Genomic DNA, 23,334 nt, shown 5'->3' with positions numbered 1-23,334 from the left:
ATTGCTTTGCGGGGAAGCTATCTTACCGCGCCTGTACATTTTGTAACAAACCTTTGAGTAGTATATGAAAGTCAGAGTCCCTTAGCGTTTTCTCTGTTCAACAAAATTTCTCAACTTTATTGAATGAATTTATTTTTCTTTTTGCCCATTAAAATATTTTAATACTTTAGTCATTTTTTTTTTATTCTTTTCTTTTCTGGCTGTATCAAGAGTAACACCAAAATAGATATTTTCGTCTTTATTATTTCTTTATCTTTGTTTCGTTTATTTAGGCACTGAAGTTTTAGCGGAATTGTCTACAACATTTTATACGTTCAAGGTAAGAGTTCTCTGATATTACCTCAAAAGACTAAGGAGAGAGAGTCCCTAGCACTTTACTTTGACCTCTTTGCAGGAATTACGTGATTTTTATCTTCTATTATTTTTGAACATGTTCGCCAATCCATGGGTCGGCGTTGTGAAGCATATACCGATGCGGATGGAATAAACATCCTCTGAAATTACAAATACGTGTGTCTGATAAAATGTTGTATTACCTTATTTGTTTTGTTTTATCTTTTATGTTTTCTCTAAATCTGGCACTTTAAGATAGCTTTTGTGATCTATGTAAAAATGGTTTGTTTTTGTTTTTATTTGAAGTTTGTTTAAGCCCTTTTGAATAACTCTACATAATGCATTTTACTGAATAATAATAAACAGACTATTATTTTAAATGCTAACAACCAACTAAATGCAGCAAACCTTCTCCTGGAGGCCATCTCCGTACGTTCGCAACCTCTAATTATAACCAATATTTCTTAAAACATAAAAAACCCTGTATTATATATCCTCTCTTTGAAATGGCCACCACCATAGAAAACTGAAATCATCTGAAATCGCAGGCTGTAAACTTTGAAAGTATCAGCTGCATACGTATTTATTGTATAGCAATGAAATACACTATTCGTCGTTATATATAAGAGGATAGCTGTTTCGAAAAAATAAAATTATAAAACCACGTATCAAAAAATATTGATTCACAGACTTTTGTATTTAATTCTGTCCGCGAATTGCAAAAAGTTTATGTAGCTCAAAATATTAAAGAAAATTTCTATCTGCTATATTAAGAAACCCTGATGATCAATATTTTACTTCCTTTTTCTTACATTTATAAAAATTCAAAACTTATTTACATCAAAGAGACTTGTTTTGAAAGTGCTTAATCTATCTGAACATAATTGTTAAAGATTCTTATCACTGAGAGATTTTCAGGGATGTTGCAGATATAGATAAATGAGTAAATTTTTAATTTATCGTGTTTGTAAAAACTACCATTACCCACAAATCACTTAAAAGATCGCTTTTATTTAAACTGTAAAAAAAAATGGCTTTGGAATATATTACTTAAATTAAGCACTTTTATTAACTGTATGAGTCAGGAAGAATAAAGTAGCACATATAACTGTAACAGTTCTCTCATAAAACGCGTCATTCCTACAGCATGAATTAGAGACCTGAGAAAACCCACAAAGAAAAATGCATGCCTTCCTGTGCTTCATTCTGATATGATTAGAGACTTGGGAACACACTTACAGCTCTAATCTGATGAAATTGCCGTCACAATGGTTTTAATAAACAAATACGTAGGCAGATTCTCAGAAACCATCCCACCGGCTCTGCGCTGTTTACATACATATGTTTTATGTTAATTTAACGAAATTTTGATTAATATTACAGCGATTTAAGAGCTTTGTGTTGTCACACTGCAAAGCGTGATATAGTTATGTTTCATATTTAATCGGCGATATAAAAGAAGCGTATTGCCACTCGGGAAAACGTAGTATATTTATTATCTTTCGAATTTAATGAACAAACTCAGGGATTTAAGAGAAATGTGTTGCCACTGCCCAAATTAAAATATTTTAACCCAAATGGCGTTAGCCCAGAAGTTCTATTAATTTCGTTTTGGCGTTTTGCATCGAAAACTTATGTCCTCTTCATTTTAAAAATTGTTGCCACCAAATATTACCGCCCTGTGTTATATTTAAGGAAATTAAGTAATGAAGAATCTGCATAAATATATGTATGTTCCTAGCATTGTGATTAAACAACGGTACCTAGAGCCATCAAATTTTGAATAACGTAATCCTCCACCCAGTATGAGCATCTGGATGCCCTAATTTGAAATTTGTTTTATAATCAACTTCACATTTTGTAACACTTTAACGAATTTTTGATTAACAAACTTAATGATTTCAAAGCGAGCAATAGCAACACTGTACGGGGGGGGGGAATTATCTCCAGCGCGCCAGAATGCGTATCGGAAATTCTAAAGATAAGTTCATTTTACAACTATTTGCGATATTGCTGTTGAATTGAATTTTATGGTTTAAGTACGAAGAACGTGAAATTTATTAAATAAATGTAACACACAAAACGTTAAAAATAACGCCCCTTTGGGCGTAATGTAAAATATGAAAATTTCAGATTTTTTAGTATTTTACCATTTATCAAAACGTAAAATATTTCATTATTCTTCCAAATTTTATTCTGTAAGTAATAAAAGCAAATTCCTTTCAGTTATTATACTGACTAGTGAAGTGTGAAATTACTCTATCTGACTTCAATAAAATCATTATCAGTATACATGTGTTTATCTTTCATACAAATCTACAGTTCTATTCCGGTCTTGATGAAACTTCTCACACTTTACCTTCAATGCAACAGGAAGGTTACTGCCTACATAAGTTTCTTTTAAAAACCACTGTAGGGGATCTGCATTTTATATATATTTTTTTTCGCTAATTTAACGAACGTTTGATCAAAAACTAAGCAATTTAAAAGCTTTGTGTTGCTACTTTTCAAAGTATAAGATACTGACATTTCAAATTTAAACAAAAACTCATTGGTATAAAGAAGTGTGTTGCTACTCGGGAAATCGCAACATATTTATTTATCTTTCCAATTTAATAAACAAGCTCAGGAATTTAACAAAGATGTGTTGCCACTGCTCAATTTAGAATATTTTTTTAAGTATTGAGCAAAGCGAATGATATTTAATTTTTCTTCAAAATTTATTCTGCTACTAATAAACAAACCAAGGGATTTTAAAGCAATAAAGGGAGATTCATTTCAGTTATTATTAATTACTAGCTGGAACCATAAAATTACACAAACTAGATGCCTTGCAAATCATCTATATATAATTTTATGGCTCTAGGCACCGTTGTTTTTTCAGAGTGCGAGAAACATTCATTCATTCATGCAGGTTATTCATTATTAATTTCTTTAAACATATTACGTGGCGATAATATTTGGTGGCAGCAGTCTGAAAAGTGAACCAACGCAGAAAGTGAAACGCAAAATGCTGTTTTGAGATTAATAGCTCTTTGGATCTAACACCCCTTTGAGCTAAAAACACTCCTGAAAAATTTACACACACACATATAAACATATATACACGTATGTGTGTGTAAATTATTCAGACCTGTTTTTGTTTTCTTCATTACGTTTCAAATTATTCCTATATATATAGAGAGAGTGGGAGATATAGATATATCATCAATAAACAAATCTGAAACATACATTAAAAGAATTTTAAAAAAAAATATTTTTTAAGAATGTATAAGAATATATATTTCGCAATAATAAGACTATTTTTCATTTATGAAAACATTTGTGCTTCCAAATCTGGCTGAAATTAAATTTAAAAAAGTCCTGAATAATTTACATTTATATATATATATATTTATTTACATATATATACATATGTGTGTGTCAATTATTCATAACTGTTTTATATTCAATTTGTTTCAAATTATTCAAATATATATATTCACAGTTTTATTTAAATTTCTTTTCCTTAGAGATGATATATAAATATTTTTTCTAATAGTAAATTATATATACATATATGTGTGTAGTTGTATGAATAATTTGAAACATACTTTAAAGGAAAAAAAGAAGAATATTTTTCAGCATATATACGTAATTCTTTATTGTCAAAAAATCTTAATAATATGATTCTAATTAATCATTAATTAAATGCAGGATTAGATTTAATAACACCATTTAGAATATTTCGGAAGTCCAAATAATGTTGCAACCTATCATTATGCTCTGCTTTTGAAACAGAAAAATCTAGGTTTCAAGCGGCAATTTTGAAGCGTATAATTTCATGTAATTCATGCTACTGAACGAAAATCTTGCATCAAAACACTGTTTTCGGAAAACACAAATACCTTAGCCCAAATTTTCATAAAATTTAAAAATCATGCAAGATTTAAAAATCGCTACATCCGATCATAAATCCAGTGCAACAAGTTCCAACAACTTTAAAATATTCTTTACATTCAAGAAAATTAACTTTTATTTTCACTTAAATATTTTTTTATACTTACTTCTCCCACGTACGATTCCGAAACTTTTGCTCGTATAGCACAGATTGCACTAAAAAAATATCACGAAGTTTCTTATTTTCTCAACTTTGCTCGGAACTATACTTTTGAAAGATACCAAACCAGAATAAGGTAGGATGAAGTGGTGCTGCCTCGTCTCGCCAAAAGGGAGAAATCGTCTGCTACGAAATGATCTTCAGGGCCCGGCGAAACGCGCGCATGCCCAACCCATCTCCTCCTGTCTACGTCACTTCCTGTGTCCGGCACGACCCGGATGCACCCCGGGCTCGGTCCTGGAACACGGCAGGTTCCACTTTCAAACCCTGGAAACTTTCCCTCTAAACCTATGTCTAGCGGAGGGGAAGTTTTCCCCAAAAGAAAAAATAGAATAATTATTTCGATTTTGCTTTCCGGGACACGATGCGCAGAATCTAGAAACATGCTTTTACGCAAGGGTTATAATAACCTCTTTCGTTTCCTGCTACCTGTTCAAAAGTAAAAGCTAAACATTGTGCATAAAACCTTTTCCAAAGAAATATAAAATAAGTAAAGCCTAGCAAACACACACAGACAAAAATTACATCACTTAACTACTTCTTTTAATTTTGCTTTCACAGGAAAGTATAAAGATAATTTACAAAAGTTCGAGAATAAATTTTCAAACTTCTATGCCTTGAACTCTGGAATCTTTGAATCTAGAAATATTGCGCCAAACTGTGGAAAGTGTTTCTTTGGCACTAGACTTAAACCATTAACTTGCATTTTTTTTTTTTTTTTTTTTTTTTTTCTGGTCGTTTTTACCTAAACACATCTTCAAGGTTGTTTCCAGTGTTTTACAATCTACCGAAATAATGCTTAGTTTATAAGATAAATAAAAGCATTCCTATAAAATATAATTTCTAGCGCGAATCTCCCAGAGTTTATAAATTTTTAATCATTTTTTCCTCCAAGCAATAGTTTTGCAAGCTCATAGTTTTAGCTAATCATCAATGATTTTTCATAAGATGTTTGAAGAATATTATTACAGGTTATATATTATAATATATATTACATAGCACAAAAACTTCTATATTTTCCATAACACTATTTTTTAATAAGTGTGTTTCACTTTTAGACGCAATTAAACTTCCCTGAAGCAATTAGAACTTGCATTTTCATACAACTAACTATTAGTATGCTGTTTCTAAATTACGAAGACTGTAAGAGAGCGATTGTATACGTGCGTTTTAATTCGTAAATGATGTATCAAAAATGTTTGAAACATTCATGCATTATACCTCTTTTCCTTAGTTCTTTTGAGAGTATGTGAAATACTTACACGTAACGCAAGAGATCAGTTTTGAAATAAAAATACTTCATTAAAAAAGGAAAGTAGCAGGAACTGTTTCTCTCGTTGTCACATTTTATATATTTCTATAAAACTTAAATTAATTTTTGCAAAGATTAACCTCAAAGTCAAAAATGTTTCTTACGTTTCTTTCTGCGTTCCAAATATTTAACCTGCAAATAATACAATAATATTTAAAAAGATTTCTACTTTTGTCAAAACTTTTAATGTACACTCTTCGCTTTGTAGAATTGGACATCAGGATCATCACTTTTAGCGTAAGCTTTACTGCAATTTAAATATTAAATAATTCAAACACACAGATTTTTTATGCTATTACTTGAACAGTGATACAGTTGCCCTTTTAGCTCATGTTTCTGCAGTTTTCATTTCCTAATAAAGTAATGTTTCCATGCCGGTGGATATACGTTCTAGTAGATACCAATGGTTTACCAAATACAAAACGTGAAATTCATTTATTGTACATTTTTATTTCCGAAGATTATGCAAACTATCGAAAACATTATCAAGAACATTAACAGCAAAGGATTCCGTCCAGATCTCTTGAAATGATCTTGCAGTATCAATGTTTAATTTTGCCTTTTTTGCTGGAGAAACTTATTTAAATTACATAGTATCATTTCATTGTGATTATTGATTAAGGAAGTAATATTTCAGTTGCGTGCCGGCTGATGAGGCTCTGTGTGCCGACTGTGGCACAAGTGCCATACGTTCGCCATCACTGCTCTAGACCCTTCTCAAATGAGGGTAAACAGATGAGATCCAATTGATTGATTGGAATTTTTATGAGAAGCTGGATACTGAATAAACGTTGATTTCAGTAATTCGATGTAATATTTTTCTCCTTTTAAATTGTTATCCAGCAGGCTAATAAAAACCAGTTCGTCAAACAAACAGTTCTTTTTAGTCCAAAAGGGCTTTGTCCCTGAAGGACTATTGTTTTCGTTTGGCGATTTTGCGTCGATTCACTACAAACGGCGAATCACTTTTCAAAGTATTATCACCCTGTGTTATATTTAAAGAAATTTAAAAATGAAAAATCTGCATAAATGTATGTATATTTCTCGCATTGTGATAAAACAACGGTACGTAAAGCCATCCAATTTTGAATGTAGTAATCTTCCTACGAATATAATGCGGAAGATAAATTTTAAATTTGGAATTTGTTTTATTATCGATTTCCTATTCTGTAAAACCTTAACGAATTTTTGATTAACAACCTCAAGGATTTCAAAGCGAGCAATGGCAACGTTGTACAGAAAAAACATTTTTTTATTCAGCGCGTGAGTCACCGTATCGGAAATTCTAAAGATATGCTCATTTTAAAACTATTTTCCGATATTGCTGTTGAAATGAATTTTATGGTTTAAGAGCAGAGAACGTGACATTTAATAAATAAATGTAACACACAAAATGTTAAAAAATCACCCCTTTTGACTAATTTAAAATCTGAAAAATTTCAGATTTTATTTTTCTCCTCTTACCCCCCCTCCAATTTTCGGTTTCGGAATAAAGATGTGTCTTGTACATAAGAGCGTCTTCTATAAGAAGAAATACGAAATATGCATTTCTAGAAAAACAGAGTCGTCTACAGTTTACTCAGAAAAACTTAAATTTCGTACAACTAACGTTAAAATCCTTGGTTGCAACATGAGCATCAAAGTGCATTTTTTACATAGCCATCTTGATTGGGAGACCTTTCTTGTGAGCGTAAAATCTCTTAATTAACTTAGAATTTAACAGAACCAAAATTTTGTCATTACCTAATACTGGGGAACCATTTTTAACACAATTTGAGTTCGAATTTTTAGTTGTTTTTGAGTTAAATAGGCATAGTGATTTCAAAATTGTTGTTAGTTTTCTTCTACCACGTCACGTCTTTTCTTTACAACTAATGTGAATGTGATCACTCTCCGTGGTTACGAGCCTGCATCTACCTCACCCACTTGTCGACAGAAATAACACTGTATTTTCATTTCTGAATGTAAACTTGAGTTTCATGAAGCTATCTGTTAAAGCTTTCCAAATTGAATGAGACTGTTTAAAGTATCTCGGTATTTCCTAGCCTGCATTTTGAAAAGGTAAAGTCGTATGTGTTTGTGCGTCGAGCAATTTTGGGATAGCTTCAAAATCCTTGGTTGCAACATGAGCATCGAAGTGCATTTTTTACATAGCCATCTTGATTACTTTGTAATGTCATCAGGTTAATTTTAAAGCAGGAAATGTGAAAAAAGTGCATTGCCCTCGCCGGGATTCGAAACTGGGCCTCTCGAAATACGTTTTGAATGTGCTATCGTTGCACTACGAAGGCATACTGGAAAGAGGGATAAAATACCGTATAAATTCTCAAAAAATCTTGGTGAGTCAGTGATGAGCAGGGTGAACGATTTCACCAAGATCTGAAGGTCACGAACGTAATGTGCCATAGCTAACGTTGCGCCTAATACGTCATCTAGTCCCAAACCAACATACATCTGACAAAAATGCTGAAATACAGAAGCTAGAAAAAGGATAATTTTCACTTTAAATAAGTTTCAGTTTCAAAAATAAAAATGAGATTTTGATACAAAGAAGCTCATAAATTGGTTCATCATGGGCTACGACTTTTATGCATTCACTTTTGCAAACGAAATCAATCGAATTCAGGCACATGCAAATGTTGGGAACGCTGTGAAGTGGAACACTATATTAATGTGTGTGTGTGATTATGGCAAAGCCTCGAGGGCTATCTGCCTAAGAGGAGGGATGCCTTCGTGGAGGACTTTCTAAGGGAAATTGGCTCGTATACACGTTACACATGGGGAAAACCACGAAAACGCCCATGCAGCCAGCCCGTTCGCGGGATTCGAACCTCGGACCGAACTACCAGTGTTCAGCGACTCTACCGCTCGGCCGCTGGTGGGCTCCTATATTAATGATAGCACATTAACAGCATGTTTCCACTTAGAAAGATCTTAAAACTATCGCAGCAGAATTTCATATATAAAATAAGTATGCACCAAAACGTTAAGTTACCAAAAGCATTTCCGGTGAAATAATTAATACAATGATGTATCTCTTTGCAAGAGGAGAAGAACAGTGTCACATTCTTGCCACTAGGTGGCGGGCATCTCTTCCTTTACTTTTGCTGTAATTAAGTTCCGAGAACCAGTCGAGATTGGAACCGCTCTGAGGAGCGTAAAGACTCAGAACTAAAGATGTACTGTCTTAAAATAATTATCACCTACCTTGTAAATAGTGTATATTAGCTTTTTATTTCAATAAATAATTAAAAGACAAGATGGCTTGTTAGCAGTAATAGAAACTCTTACTGAAAACGTGATTATTAGAAGCCTGGCGTCGTGAACACTGAAGATGCAGCAGGTAAGGAATTTTACATTAATTTTATTGTAAATAGAAGAACTTGATGCAACAAACAGATTGTGTCAAGGTGAAGATATCAATAAAAACGCAAACTAACTAACAAGCCAAAGAGCAAAATGTACCAAATGCTAAAATGAAAGCTATTATAATAAACATGTATGAACATAAATATATCAGATTCATAGCGCAACAGTTTAGCAATCAATGTAATATGTCATATAATATGAAACTTATGATATTTATCCAAATCAGTGTATAATAGCTGGGTTCAAAGAATTCTAACATCGCAACAAGATCATTGATAATGAGTAACATAAACTGTAGAATAACAAATTATAAGAATGTTATGCAAAAAAACCTAATGCGAGTCAAACGAGCAATGTTGCAAGAAAATAATGTGATTTGTACTATAAAATATAATGATGTTAAGCAAAGTACTATTATGCAAATGCAAAAGAATGCCAAACAAAAAATTCAAGAGCTCAGTATATTATGTAAAATATTCAAAACCTCAGCAAAGTCAGGTCTTTTTTAAGAAGTCGTGCTTCGCTGTTAAATGCATGATAAACCAAAGGCATCCTTTCATTTGAACAATTAGAGTGTAAGAAGAATACCTACTAACGACTAAATAAATGCTAGACGTCTCCAGCTCTTTTACTTGTGGTTGTAAATGTTGGCCAGGTTAATGAAATGACCACTCTTCGCGCATTGCAAGTCTAATTGCATTTTTTTCTTTTTATCTTTTAAGTAAGTCATAAATGTTTTTCAAAAGAAGCATCTACTTCAGCGATATCGAGAAGGCAAAATCAATCAATAATTAAATACAAACTTTTACAAATATGGAAAATTAATAAATGCATTAAATTCATACTTACAAAGGAGTATTACACATCTAAAATTTTCTTACCATATTCAGGTAACTTATACCGACTTACTTAAGAGAATAAAACTTCTAAAATGCTGACAAGGAACAAAAAATAGTTCATCAAATTAAAAATATGTAACAGGTTTTACAGTTTTACATACATATCTAGTTTGATAGTTTATATCTTTGTCCTACTCATTGGGAGAGTTTTTCCCAATGAGTCATGTGACTAAAAGTGTTCGGTCTATCAGGTTCGAGAGGATAAATACGTTTCAACGGTTTTTAAGAGCTTACTCGTTGCAGTTCTCACTTTATCTATTTCAGCATGTGTTTTCAGAACAACACCTATTGGCAAAATTTAATCTCTTTTTGTTGTTACACGTAGATACTAAAAATGCTGATTTATTCATATCAGAGTAGATTATTTCCTTCGCTTGTAATTCTAACACTAACTTAAATCTGGTTATTACATCGAATGCAAAACAAGTAAGTAGGTTTACAGAAAGAGGCGTTGAGGTGAAACAATAATACAAAACTTATGTTCTTTTACTCCAAAGGGGTAATTTGAACAGAAAGACTATTAATTTCATTTTGGCATTTTGCGTCGATTCACAATAAGCGCTGTTTAACTTTTAAAATTGTTGCCACTAAATGTTATCGCCCTGTATTATATTTAAGGAAACTAAATAATGAAGAATCTGCATGAATGTATGTATGTTTCTCGTATTGTGATAAAACAACGGTACCTAGAGTCATGAAAATTTGAATAACGTAATATTCCATAGAATATGGACATGTGGAAGCCCTAATTTAAATTTGAAATTTTTGTTTTATTATCGATTTCATATTTTGTGACACCTGAATGAATTTTTGATTAAAAACTAAACGATTTCAAAGCGAGCAATGGCAACACTGTACGAAAAAAAATATTATCTTCAGCGCTCGAGACTCTGTGTTGGAAATTCTAAAGATATGCTCATTTTAAAAATTATTTTGCGCTATTACTGTTGAACTGAATTTTATGGTTTGGATACGTAGAACGTGATATTTAATAAATAAATGCAACACACAAAACGTTACTAAACACTTAAACAGCTTTTAAATTGTTGATAACTGTACAAATATTGCTTCCAGAATTACGAAAGGCATAAAACCCTTAACCGGAAGATAAGAACAACATAATTCAATCATTTTTAAAGCAAAAAATGTAAAATTTACAAACATATAAGAGTAAAGAAACTGAGATCATTGTGCCGAGTAACAGAGTGGATATATATATAAATATAGTATTTATATACGTTTGGTGCGGCCAATTGCAACCAAAATACGAGGTGCACATCTACATATTATAGCAGTCCTATATACAAAATTTCAACGTTCTGAGGCTACTCGTTTTCGAGTTATGCGAGATGCGTACGTACGCACGCACGTACGTACATACGTACATACGTTCGTACAGATGCCACGAAAAATTCTCTTCAGAATTAATTTTAAAGCAGTTTTATAATTTTTTTGGAGGAAACGAGTCATTCTGTCCTTACGTACAGATATCATGCAAAAACATCGTTAAATTGCATTCGATAGCGGTCAAAATGTATATTTTCGTTGAAATATGCTGCCCGAAACTTTTCGCGATTACAATACTTCCTTTTTACTTCGTACAAGGAAGTAAAAATAGGTTAGTTTCACTCTCTTATTTTGTACCTTAAACACATAACATATTTCATTTCTGCTACATACATAAACTACTTTTTTAATGTTTTCAATTTCCGTCGCTTAGTTAAATTATTGCTTAAAAGATTATTATTTAACTTTTTGCAATAATTATTTAGAAAAATATTTGTTGATGATTGTATGATATTTTTCAAAATAATCTGAGGGTTATGAACACAAAATGGAGAGACGACTTTCGTGACGTCAGAGCGTTCAAGCAACCCTAGAGCCTCGGCTTTGTATGCTTGAACGACGTACGTAGCAACGTTTTGAACAGTTCACTTTATTTCGCGTTATCAGTTTCAAGCGTGACAGTTGTACCAGTGCTTCCAAGCAGGACAGAGAATTTTCATAGAAAAGATTCAGCATGGTATGTTTTACTTATTGCATTTTATGAGTAAAAAATATATGTATGTGTAGAAATTTGCTTTTGCTTTGAGTTTTACTTAAATTTAATAATGTCTTTATTATTTAATAATCATGTCTTATTAAGCAAATTTTATGACAGAAAGTGTAGCGTTCGTTTGTAGGTCTTTATGAAATAAACTAGTTTCATTTGATGAAACATTTGAAAAAAATTCAGCCCGTTTAATTTTATTTGTAAGACATTTAAAATGAAAACCTGTAATAGTTAAGAGTGGTATTAGATGGTGTGCAAAAGTAAATTGTATAAACGGTCTCTGAGTGTCAAAAACCCGAGCTTCTAACTTAAAAAGTATTTCAGTGTAAAATTAACTTACCTAGTATGAAATTAAATTAAAAAATTTTAAGCAGTCTGTGAAAGAAATTCCGAGCTGTCTTTGAAGACTTTTCTTTTAAATATGCTATTTTTACAAATATCTAATTTTTATGTCATTAAAATATCATCCGAAGACTGAAATGGAATAAAATTGCGTGATATACAGTAAATTGCAAGTTATTTTAATTTTGATTAAAATCGTAGAGTTTGTTAATAAGAAAATAAGATACATATAATCCTTGAAAATTTTCTAGAATATTCCACTTCCTTTTCTTGAATTTAAAAGTTAAATTTCAATCTAAAATTCCCAGTTAGAGTCTGAAATTTTTAAATGTTTTACAGTTACAAATATGAATAAAATAATAAATAGAACACTACAGAAAAACGCAAACTGGTAATTTTTAAAAGAAGTTATATTTTTTTATTTTCTTCAAAATTTCCACACCAAATTGAAATGAATTGCCAAAAGTAATTTTAAACTAACCGTTTGCGATTAGAATTCTAGCTTAAGAAATTAAAGTAAACATAGTAGTCTAACAAATCATGTCTTTAGTAGGAGTTATTAAGAAAAACAATAATTAGAATCTGTGGAAAATTTGCTGCGTATTTATTTCATCTTTAATTTATGCCACTTAGAAATTTTAATTATATGATATTTTTTTCATTCTTATCTGCATTTGAATTGATTTCACTGCAACTCTTATGCACCAAGCAATAACCGAAATTGTAAGGTCTAAAAACAAGTGGAGTGTGCTAGTGCCTTGAAATATATGCATGAAATAACCATGTGTTCTGAAACATGTCCTACAGACCACGTGGTTTCAAATAAATTAGTGTAAATCAGTCTTCTCCTTTTCTACTCTGTGAGATGACATGATACCTTTGTATTATAACAGTTTACGATGTTGTTAAGTCATTAAGACCTGTAAGATTACGTCATTTTTTCTCTTCTTGGCGCCTTGCATGGCGCAGATGTTCATTACAGCAACCCTGTAAACGCTTACTCAGTTTTTTTATTGCTGTTGTTGTTAGTAGTAAGTCATCGCTTGAAAGATGGCACGCATTTGATTAAAGTTGTTGAATAAAATATTTAGTACAGTCCACTTCTAGTTAATTTGAAATTGTTGTATAACAACGCACGCATCGCATGAACACTTTATGGCCCGTCGAGCCGGAGGTAAAAGGCATTGTTGCTAAAATTAACCTTTTAGAACATTTGGAATACTTTCGTTTGGTTGTATTACGCATAACTTCATATAGAGTGTTTCGAATGCTTTCGTTTTCGTGTGGATTACGCAATTAAGATTGGATACTGTGTCATCGTTCATTTCCGGTGTTGCTGTCGAGAAATCTGCAATCACGGTAAGTGATAAATTATTTATTTTTTCATGATGAGTGAATTGAAAGCAATTAAAGCTAACAAAAAAAGTTTAAAATGCAGTATCAGAAAGTTTGAAAATAAGGTAAATTCTACAGTGGATGAAGCAGATATTTCCTTATTGGAGTTATACGAATCAAAAATATTAGAATTTAAAAAGGAATTAAGTAACATTTTCGATTCTTTATTTGCACATTGTGAAGAAAAGGACACTGACGAATTCATTAAGGAAAAGGAAAATGTAGTAGATAATCTCGACGAAATTCATTTGAAAATTAAAAGAAAAATTTCTGAGATCAGTTCTCAAAGGAATAGCTGTTCAAATGAAAACGGTTCGAGTAAAGACATAATTGTTTCGGATATAAAATTGCCTAAATTGTCTCTTCCAGTATTTAGTGGGAAAATCGAAGAATGGATTGAATTTGATGATTTATTTTCCGCAGCTGTGCATAAAAATAGCAAATTAACTAATGCGCAAAAATTACAATATTTAAAGAGTTCGTGTAAGGCAGACGCTTTAAATATTATTCAGTCCATTCCAATTTCAGATTCGAATTATGACATAGCATGGTATCTGTTGGTTGATCGCTATTGCAACAAAAAAGATTTGATCAATTCTATCATAAAGAAATTAATTTCTATACCTCAAACGAGTGATTCTACTTCGTCGCTTTTAAAATTTATCGATAAGGTGCATGAATATTTACGATCCTTGGAAGCATTGGGGCAAAAGGTGGAAGAATTTTCAGACACGTTAATTGTTTATTTATTAGTTGAAAAGTTGGATAGAAATACTCGGTGTTGGTGGGAAAGGTCACTTAAAAAAGACGAGATGGGAACGGTTATACAACTGACATGTTTTTTGAAGGAACACGCTCGCACCCTATCACATTACAAACCTCCGCATAGGGAATCGAAACGTTCATTTAATACCAAAGCTCTTACATCACTTTCGAAAAATTCAAAAAATTGTCCTTATTGTAAAGCTGATCATTTATTGTTGAAATGTGCGCAATTCTTAAATCTAACAGTCAAGAAACGATTGGAATTTGTAAAGACAAAAAAACTATGTTTCAATTGTTAATCTTCGGTCCACACAATCAAGGACTGTAAAAGTTCTAATACATGCAGAAAATGTCAGAAATTTCACAATTCGCTCTTACATTTTGATCGAAATGAAGAAAATTTCGATAGAGCAAACGGCACATCGAATCAAATCACAAACAAGACTAATAAATTAAGCAGTAATCTTTCTCCAAATGCTGATACATTTACTCCAATGGCAAGCAGCCAAAAGGTTAGTGACACTAATGAAACCAACCAAGCAAAGTCCATTAACGGTACTGCGTTGAATATTTCCAGTTCTTTTAATAAACAAGTTCTACTTTCAACTGCAATTATTTTCGTTAAGGGTAATGAGGGAAAATTTATCTCGCTGAGAGCCTTGCTGGATTCCGGTTCTCAAAATAATTTCATTACTAAACAAGGTGCTGAGTTATTGAATTTGAAGAAAAGAAAAATAAACGCTTCTATTTCAGGTATCAATGGTACAGTTATGGGTGTTAAGGAAAAAGCTATAGCAACCATCGCTAACGCTACTAGAGATTTTATTCGTACCTTACAATTTTTTGTTGTTCCAAAAATAACTCGCGTAACGCCTGCTAGATATATAAACATTCCTGATGTTAAGCAGTTGCAACTCATTGGTTTAGCTGATCCAGAGTTTTATAAACCTGCTCAAATACATGTTTTATTATCTAACGAAATATTTTTTGATTTACTGGGAACAAATAGAATAAATATACAAGACCTGATTCTCCATCAGTCAGTTTTTGGATACATCGTTAGCGGGTCAGTACGCATGCCGCAGCAAGGCAGTGTTGATAATTTTTGTGGGTTTGTGGAAAATGGGGATAATTTATCTGACAACATGAGAAGGTTTTGGGAAATTGAAGGTATTAATGAAGCAAAAAAAGTGAAAAGTCAGGAAGAGGAATTTTGTGAACAGCACTTTCTTCGTACACACACGAGGCAAGATGATGGCAGATATGTAGTGGAAATGCCAATTAAGGAGGAAAGACTTAGCCTTTTAGGGGAATCGAGAGAAAACTCTAGCAAAAGACTGAATTATCTACTTAAACGCTTCACTCGCAATCCCGCAATGAAACACTTATACGAAGATTTCATTAAGGAATATAATGAATTAGGCCATTCCGAAGAAATTGATGAAGGGGATAGCTCTAGTTTCTCATATTATCTTCCTCACCATGGGGTTTTCAGGTCCGAGAAACCTAGCACTGAACTTAGGGTAGTGTTCGATGCCACTGCTCTTACGACTACTGGAATTTCGTTAAACGATATTCTGCTGAATGGGGGGTTAGTTCAAGACGAACTATTTGATATTATTTGCAGATTTCGAACGCATAAAATTGCCTTCACAGCAGACATTGTAAAAATGTATCGTCAGATTTTGATTAAAGAACATCAAAGAGATTTATTAGGCATCTTATGGAAGAGTAGTGAAGACGAACCAGTTAAGGTCTATAGACTGAAGACTATAACTTACGGTACTTCCAACGCACCATATCTAGCAACACGCACACTTAATCAATTAGCAGAAGACGAGAAAAACAATTTTTCCTTAGCACCGCCAATAGTACAAAGGGATTTTTATGTCGATGACGTACTCACAGGAGCCCATACTCTAATAGAGGCTAAAGAATTACAGTCGCAATTGATTAACCTATTATCACGTGGAGGAATGCGTCTGCACAGATGGTGTGCTAATCATCCTGATGTTTTGCAGTTTCCGGATGGACAAGAGGAATATTCTTTCAGTAATTTCGATGACGATCAGAGCATCAAAACTTTAGGATTCTTATGGAATCCAAAGATAGATTGTTTTTCGTACAAATCAACCATCAAGAAACCAACTACTTACACAAAGAGAACAGTGTTGTCTGATATTGCTCGCATTTATGATCCATTAGGACTGCTTGGTCCAGGGATAACAAAAGCAAAAATCTTCATCCAAAGACTTTGGTTATTGAAGCTTGATTGGAACGATCCGCTACCCGAAAGGATAATTAAGGATTGGCAACTTTTTATTGATTCAATGCATTCTATCAACAATTTGAAAGTCAGTAGATATGTTTTACAGGATAGTTTTTCTGATATACAAATTCATGGATTTTCAGATGCATCAGAACACGCATACGGAGTAGCCATCTATTTACGCTGTAGAAGTGACAATAATTTATCTTCACATTTGCTTTGCAGCAAGTCCAGAGTAGCTCCACTAAAACCGCTGACAGTACCTCGACTGGAACTCTGCGCAGCTGTACTGCTAGCACAGCTTGTTGCAAAGGTGGTGCCTTTATTGAAATTGGACATCAGCAAAATATGTCTGTGGTGTGACTCAACCATAGTGTTAGCATGGCTTCAGAATCCCCCGCATGTACTAAAAACTTTTGTTGCTAATCGAGTGTTGCAGATCCAAGAGCTAACACATACATGCCAGTGGAATTATGTGCGTTCAGAGGAGAACCCAGCAGACCTTATTTCCCGAGGACTGAGTTTTGACAAGCTGCATGATGCTGATCTGTGGTGGAAAGGTCCTCCATTCTTGAGTGAGGGTGTCATACCTAACAAGAACATTGACTTTTGACAATTAGAAAAAACAGAGACATTTTCTAATGAACTGAGAAAAAGAACTGACATTGCTTGTTTATGCACTTTGCCTTCAAAATTTATTGATAATGTCCTAGATATCACTAACAATTATTTAAAATTATTACATGTTGTTAGTTATATTTTCAGGTTCATTTGGAACTCTAGGTGTGCAAAACAGAAAGGAGCACAGAGAAGAACAGGAGGAGTAAGTTCAAAGGAGTTAAATGAGGCAGAATTCTTTTTAGTAAGAGAGATTCAAAAATGTAGTTTTTATTCAGAATACAACTCCCTCGCACAAGATAAACACGTTAATAATAAAAGTAATTTACTTTCTTTGAACCCTTTTTTGGATGCAAATAATGTAATGAGAGTAGGAAGCCGATTACAAGGGGCCAATGTAATGTTTTCACAAAAACATCAAATAATTTTGCCTGTTAAATGCAAACTAACTAAGCTGATTGCTGAGCATTATCATCAGAAATATTTACAGGTAGGTTCGCAAGCATTATTGTGTTTTATGAGACAGAAATTTTGGCCATTACAAGGTAGGAATTTAACTAGAAAGATTACCCATGAATGTATAATTTGTAGTAAATATAAACCAGTCACTATCGAACAAATTATGGGGTCATTACCTGCAGAGCGCGTAAATCCAAGCTCACCCTTTAATCATGTCGGCACCGATTTTTGCGGTCCATTTCTTATTGGATACAAGGGACAGAGGAAAGGAACTCTTCATAAGGTATATTTAGCTCTTTTCATTTGCCTTATAACAAAGGCAGTGCATCTCGAACTAGTGAGTGAACTCACCACTGACGCATTTATTGCCTTAAAGAGATTTATTGCTAGGCGCGGAAAATGCTCAATCATTTTCTCAGACAACGCAAAAAACTTCGTTGGCGCAAATGCCGAATTGCAAAGAATTAACAATTTAATTGGAAATCCTGACAAAAAATTAGCAGATTATTTAGGTGAAGAAGGAATAGTATGGAAGTTTATTCCCCCACGGACACCTAATTTTGGTGGACTATGGGAATCTGGAATAAAATCCGTGAAATATCACTTAAAGCGGATTGTAGGTAATGCAAGGTTGACTTTCGAGGAGTTATTAACTGTAGTAACTCAGATAGAGTCTGTTTTAAATTCTCGCCCTATTACTCCCTTATCTTCCGATGTAAATGATTTAGAGGCATTAACACCAGGTCATTTTTCTCATTGGAAGACCCTTGAATGCTATAGTAGAACCCGAATTAATTGATATACCTGTAAACAGACTCTCAAGATGGAAACGAACTACCAGATTTGTCCAGTTGATATGGAATCGTTGGCATAGGGACTATTTAAACACACTACAACAGCGTTCAAAATGGAAGGTAGAACAAACGAATATTAAAATAGGTATGCTAGTACTAGTTAAGGAGGATGAGCTTCCTGTTTGTAGATGGGTGTTAGGGCGCATTACAAGAATTTTTCCTGGAGTTGACGGTAAGGTTAGAGTAGTAGAAATACAGACAGCAAAGGGCATCATTAAGCGTGGAATTACAAAAATTGCAATTTTACCCCAAGAAGAAGCTTCCTAAGGTAGTTAAGTGTTAGCTTATTATTATAAAACTTGTATTGTACATTGTATTGTGCACAAAATTTTGTATTGAAAATTGAATATTATTATATTGAATTAAGAGAAGTTATTCGTATTGCATTATTGTATAAGGTAGTAATTGTACAATTTTGTAGGTTATTATGAGTATTATCGTACGAAATTATTGAAGTAACCCTTCAATGCCGGGGGGTATGTTAAGTCATTAAGACCATTTAACTGTAAGATTACGTCATTTTTCCTCTTCTTGGCGCCTTGCATGGCGCAGATGTTCATTACAGCAACCCTGTAAACGCTTACTCAGTTTTTTTATTGCTGTTGTTGTTAGTAGTAAGTCATCGCTTGAAAGATGGCACGCATTTGATTAAAGTTGTTGAATAAAATATTTAGTACAGTCCACTTCTAGTTAATTTGAAATTGTTGTATAACAACGCACGCATCGCATGAACAGATGTAATAATTTTCGTGATTAATTTACAAGTTGTTTTAAAATTCCATATTGTGTTCATTAGTGGATGGGAAGTTTACTGACCTTGCGCTAGGACTGAATACTTTTTCTTCTTTGCTTACTCCACTCGAGTTTCATTCGTCTATGTTTAGCTAAAATTTTAATTTTAGCACTTCACCCTTTCCCAGAAGAAAGACTCATCGATTTCAAAATTGTTCGTGTGGCATTTTCAAAATTGTTCGTGGTTACACAATTGTAGGGATTAAATGTGGCATGTTAGTCCCGAAAGCCACGTTTTGGTTCGTGTTTCCTAAAATCCTGGAATGCAGCGAAAATGAAAAGAGGTGATTGACAAGTAATTTGTCATTCGAAGGCCATGCCTTCTTTTCTTTGTGTGATCTTATCACACAAAGGAAAGAGTGATCTTATCACATAAAGGGAAGAAGGCATAAGATCACACAAAGGGAAAGCTCACTTAAAAAAGGGACATGGAAATGCACTTTACATCCATCTCTTAGTGTAATGGTAAAACTGCTGATTTAAAAGGTAGGGTAGGGGGTCTTCGACCTGTGGCCCGCAGAAGGCATTTTAATGGTCCCACATTTGAATTTGAATAAAAATTGCCGTCAACTTTTTGTCGTGAAAAACACTTTTTTTCCTATTATTCTCGATATTTAAAACATTTTATTGACATGCCTGGTATTAATTTGAGATAAAATTTTCTGAAAATGAATTTTTCAAAATTATCTTTTGTAATTTTAAAAATAAAAAATTTGACTAGGCCATGAAACCTCAAATCCATAAAAAGAGGGTCGATTCTTATCGCTAACAGGTTTGCAATAGATGTCAATACTTCCCCAAAGGTGACCTTGAGCATGCGATTACTATATAGCAAGGCTAAAGGGCTAGTTCATCCGCTTCTCGCGGCTGAAACCGAAAGAAGAGACTGATGACGTAGTTGGGTTCCCTTGAAGCATTCGCTTGAGAATCAAAACGCTTTGAAGAATTGTTTAATAACCAATATGGGCCGAGATTTTAGCTCATGAAATTGCAATATACATGCATCTATATATGAACTAGTAATGTATTTACGTCATACTAAATTAAACTCTAATATGCGTAAAACGTAAGTAAAACATGCGTAAACATAACTAATTTTTTAATTAACACATATGCGTAAACATAACTAATTTTTTAGGTCGAGTGTACCCTAAATGTAGTAAATCTTTTTCATAATCATCTTTTTAGATATATGTAAATAGTAACCCACCGATAACATACGTAAATTTCTGCATTTACGAAGAATTCTTTTTGCGTTAAAATTTCAGTTAGTCGCAAAGTAATTTGCATTATAGAAATATTAAATAAAAATATGCAAATACATTTTGAGAATACATGCTAAAGACCTTACACATCTATCTAATTAAAAATTAGTTAATGCTAATAATAGATTTCATAATACATTAAAACGAAACAAATTTCACTTCTTTCATTTTTGCTTTTCAATTAGCGTTGATAATGAGTAGTAGAATTTTGCAAGCTTTTATGAAAGCATTATTATGGAACATCATTATTAGTATTTAACGTCAATTACTCAAAAAATAATGAAAATATTTTAAAATGGTTTTTATATATTTTGGAATAATAGCATGTATTCTTACATTTTAAAAGTATATGCTCTGATTCTAATTTATGTTTATGCAGAATTTCATGGTTTATTTTTTATAGTAAAATTTAGCAGTTAAATTAGTATATAATAATATATAATATATAGTAATTCAAATAATTAGCTGAAACGTGCGTAAATTAGGTCACAAATTAAGTGAATAATAAACCAAGTAATGATGAAAGTTATTATTTTTGGTAGGAATAATATGAATCAACTTGCATGATTTTTTTTCCTATATACACTGGTGTGCAAAAATTAAGGACGAAGTCGAAAAATTAGCATATCAGCTGAACGAAGAGGCAGAGCGGACAGAAAGACCAATCAGGAGATTAAGAATGGTGATGTACGGTAGCACATGCGCAGATATGCAGGTAGACGTAATGGGGAAGTGTCTGAGTAGTATAAAGCATGTTGTCTGTGTAAGATCAGTATTTCTAGCAAAGAGATTGCACGCCGTATAGCAGTTAAAATCACACCGAGTTGCTGCCTCAGCGAGAAATGGCGAATAATCAATCTGTTAGACGACATCTGGATGCTTTTACCCGAGGTCGAGTGATTGGGAAGTTGGAGGAAGGCCGCAGTGTGACAAGTGTGGCTGCAGAGTTCGGAATTGCTCACAGCATCGTTTCACGACTTTGGAGACAATTTCAAACTACAGGAACAGCTATCCGGGGTTTAGTAGTGGTCGTCCACGAGGAACCACACCCGCAGATGACAGGTATATTGCCTTACAGGCCAGAAGAAACAGGCGACAGACAGCGGGAGAAATCGCTAGACACACGACACAGGCTACTGGACGACCGATATCACGTTTTACCGTGGCCAGAAGACTGCACGGTGGTGGTCTGTTTGCACGACGTCCTGTACGGTGTGTACCTCTAACGCCTGCCCATCGGAAAAGGCGTTCTCTGTGGTGCCGGGAACACCGGAATTGGAGAGACAATGAATGGGGACGAGTACTCTTTACAGATGAGAGTAGATTCAGTCTGAGTAGCGATTCTCATCGCATACTCATCTGGAGAGAGCGAAGAAACCGCAATCATCCCTCGAACATCATTGAAAGGGACAGGTATGGAGGTGGCGGTGTTCTCGTTTGGGGAGGCATCATGCTTTGTATTCGTACAGACCTTCACATCTTCGACGCAGTTTCAGTCAACGGGACCCGTTATTGTAACGAGATTCTTCTTCCATATGTGCGTCTTTTTAGAGGCGCTATGGGTCCGCAGTTCCTTTTCAGGGACAACAATGCACCATGTCATCGCACAGTAGCTGCCGAACCGCTCTTAGAGAGTGAGGATATTGAACGTATGGATTGGCCGGCACGATCTCCGGATCTCAGTCCCATCAAGCATGCATTGGATTTTCTAGGCAGACGCTTGGCAGCTCGTACCTTACCACCAGTAACGATTCCGGAGCTTCGATTGGCGCTGCAAGACGAATGGGCAGCAATGCCTCAACAAATCATTGACACCCTCATTCTCAGCATGGGCAGACGCTGTGAAACCTGCCTAGCAGTCAGGGGAGATCATATCCCCTATTAAAGACCGGATGTTTCTTGCTGGACACCCATCACAGGGATGTTTCAGCCTTCAGTCGCATTGCGCTCCATGCTACTTTTTCAATAAAGCTTCTTTTTATCCCTCTGATTTCTCTTTTAGTAAGTGTTGCTTACATTACTCATGTCCTTACGTATTGGGGATCTTACGGTATTAAATGTGTTGATTTGGAAAGCTTTTGTACAAAGTTATATTGAAAAAGTCTCATCCTTAATTTTTGCACACCAGTGTAGTTTGGTTCGATAATCCTCTGTTAGTTTTCATCCATTTATTTGCTTTCTGGTCAGCTTTTCTTGCCGATACAAGGGTTGCATTCCTGTTCAAGTGACGAATCCTTATAAATGTTCGTAAACGGCAAAATAAACGAATTGCACTCTTATTTATGGAGGGAAAACGTTTCTCAAGTTCAGAAATAAGATTCTGAATTACACCTGTACCTTTTCGAATAGAACTGCCATGAAAATACCGGAAAACATTTTCCATTTTCATCATCGTTTCCATCCAAACTGGTGATGGTACAGTTAATCCTCCTTTAGATAATAAAAATATCCAATTTGAGTCGTTAGGAATATCTTCGAATTTTTCTGATTTTTCACCCAAAGTAGTATCT

General features: G+C 33.7%; 1 protein-coding gene across 1 annotated transcript in view; it reads right to left on the bottom strand.

The window, feature by feature from the left end:
• LOC118198886 (ras-related protein Rap-1b-like) overlaps positions 1–4,594 on the bottom strand; it is a 268,135-nt gene extending 263,541 nt beyond the window's left edge. Inside the window, exon 1 of the mRNA XM_085813850.1 lies at positions 4,380–4,594. The gene's annotated coding sequence lies outside the window, so the exon portion shown is untranslated. The remainder of the gene's footprint in view (positions 1–4,379) is intronic.
• Positions 4,595–23,334: the final 18,740 nt, after the last annotated feature.

Source organism: Stegodyphus dumicola, chromosome 3 (assembly GCF_044657685.1).
Source record: "Stegodyphus dumicola isolate Sdum_Otavi_A_Nest chromosome 3, ASM4465768v1".
NCBI lineage: Eukaryota > Metazoa > Arthropoda > Arachnida > Araneae > Eresidae > Stegodyphus > Stegodyphus dumicola.
This window is presented reverse-complemented; position numbering and strand designations above follow the sequence as displayed.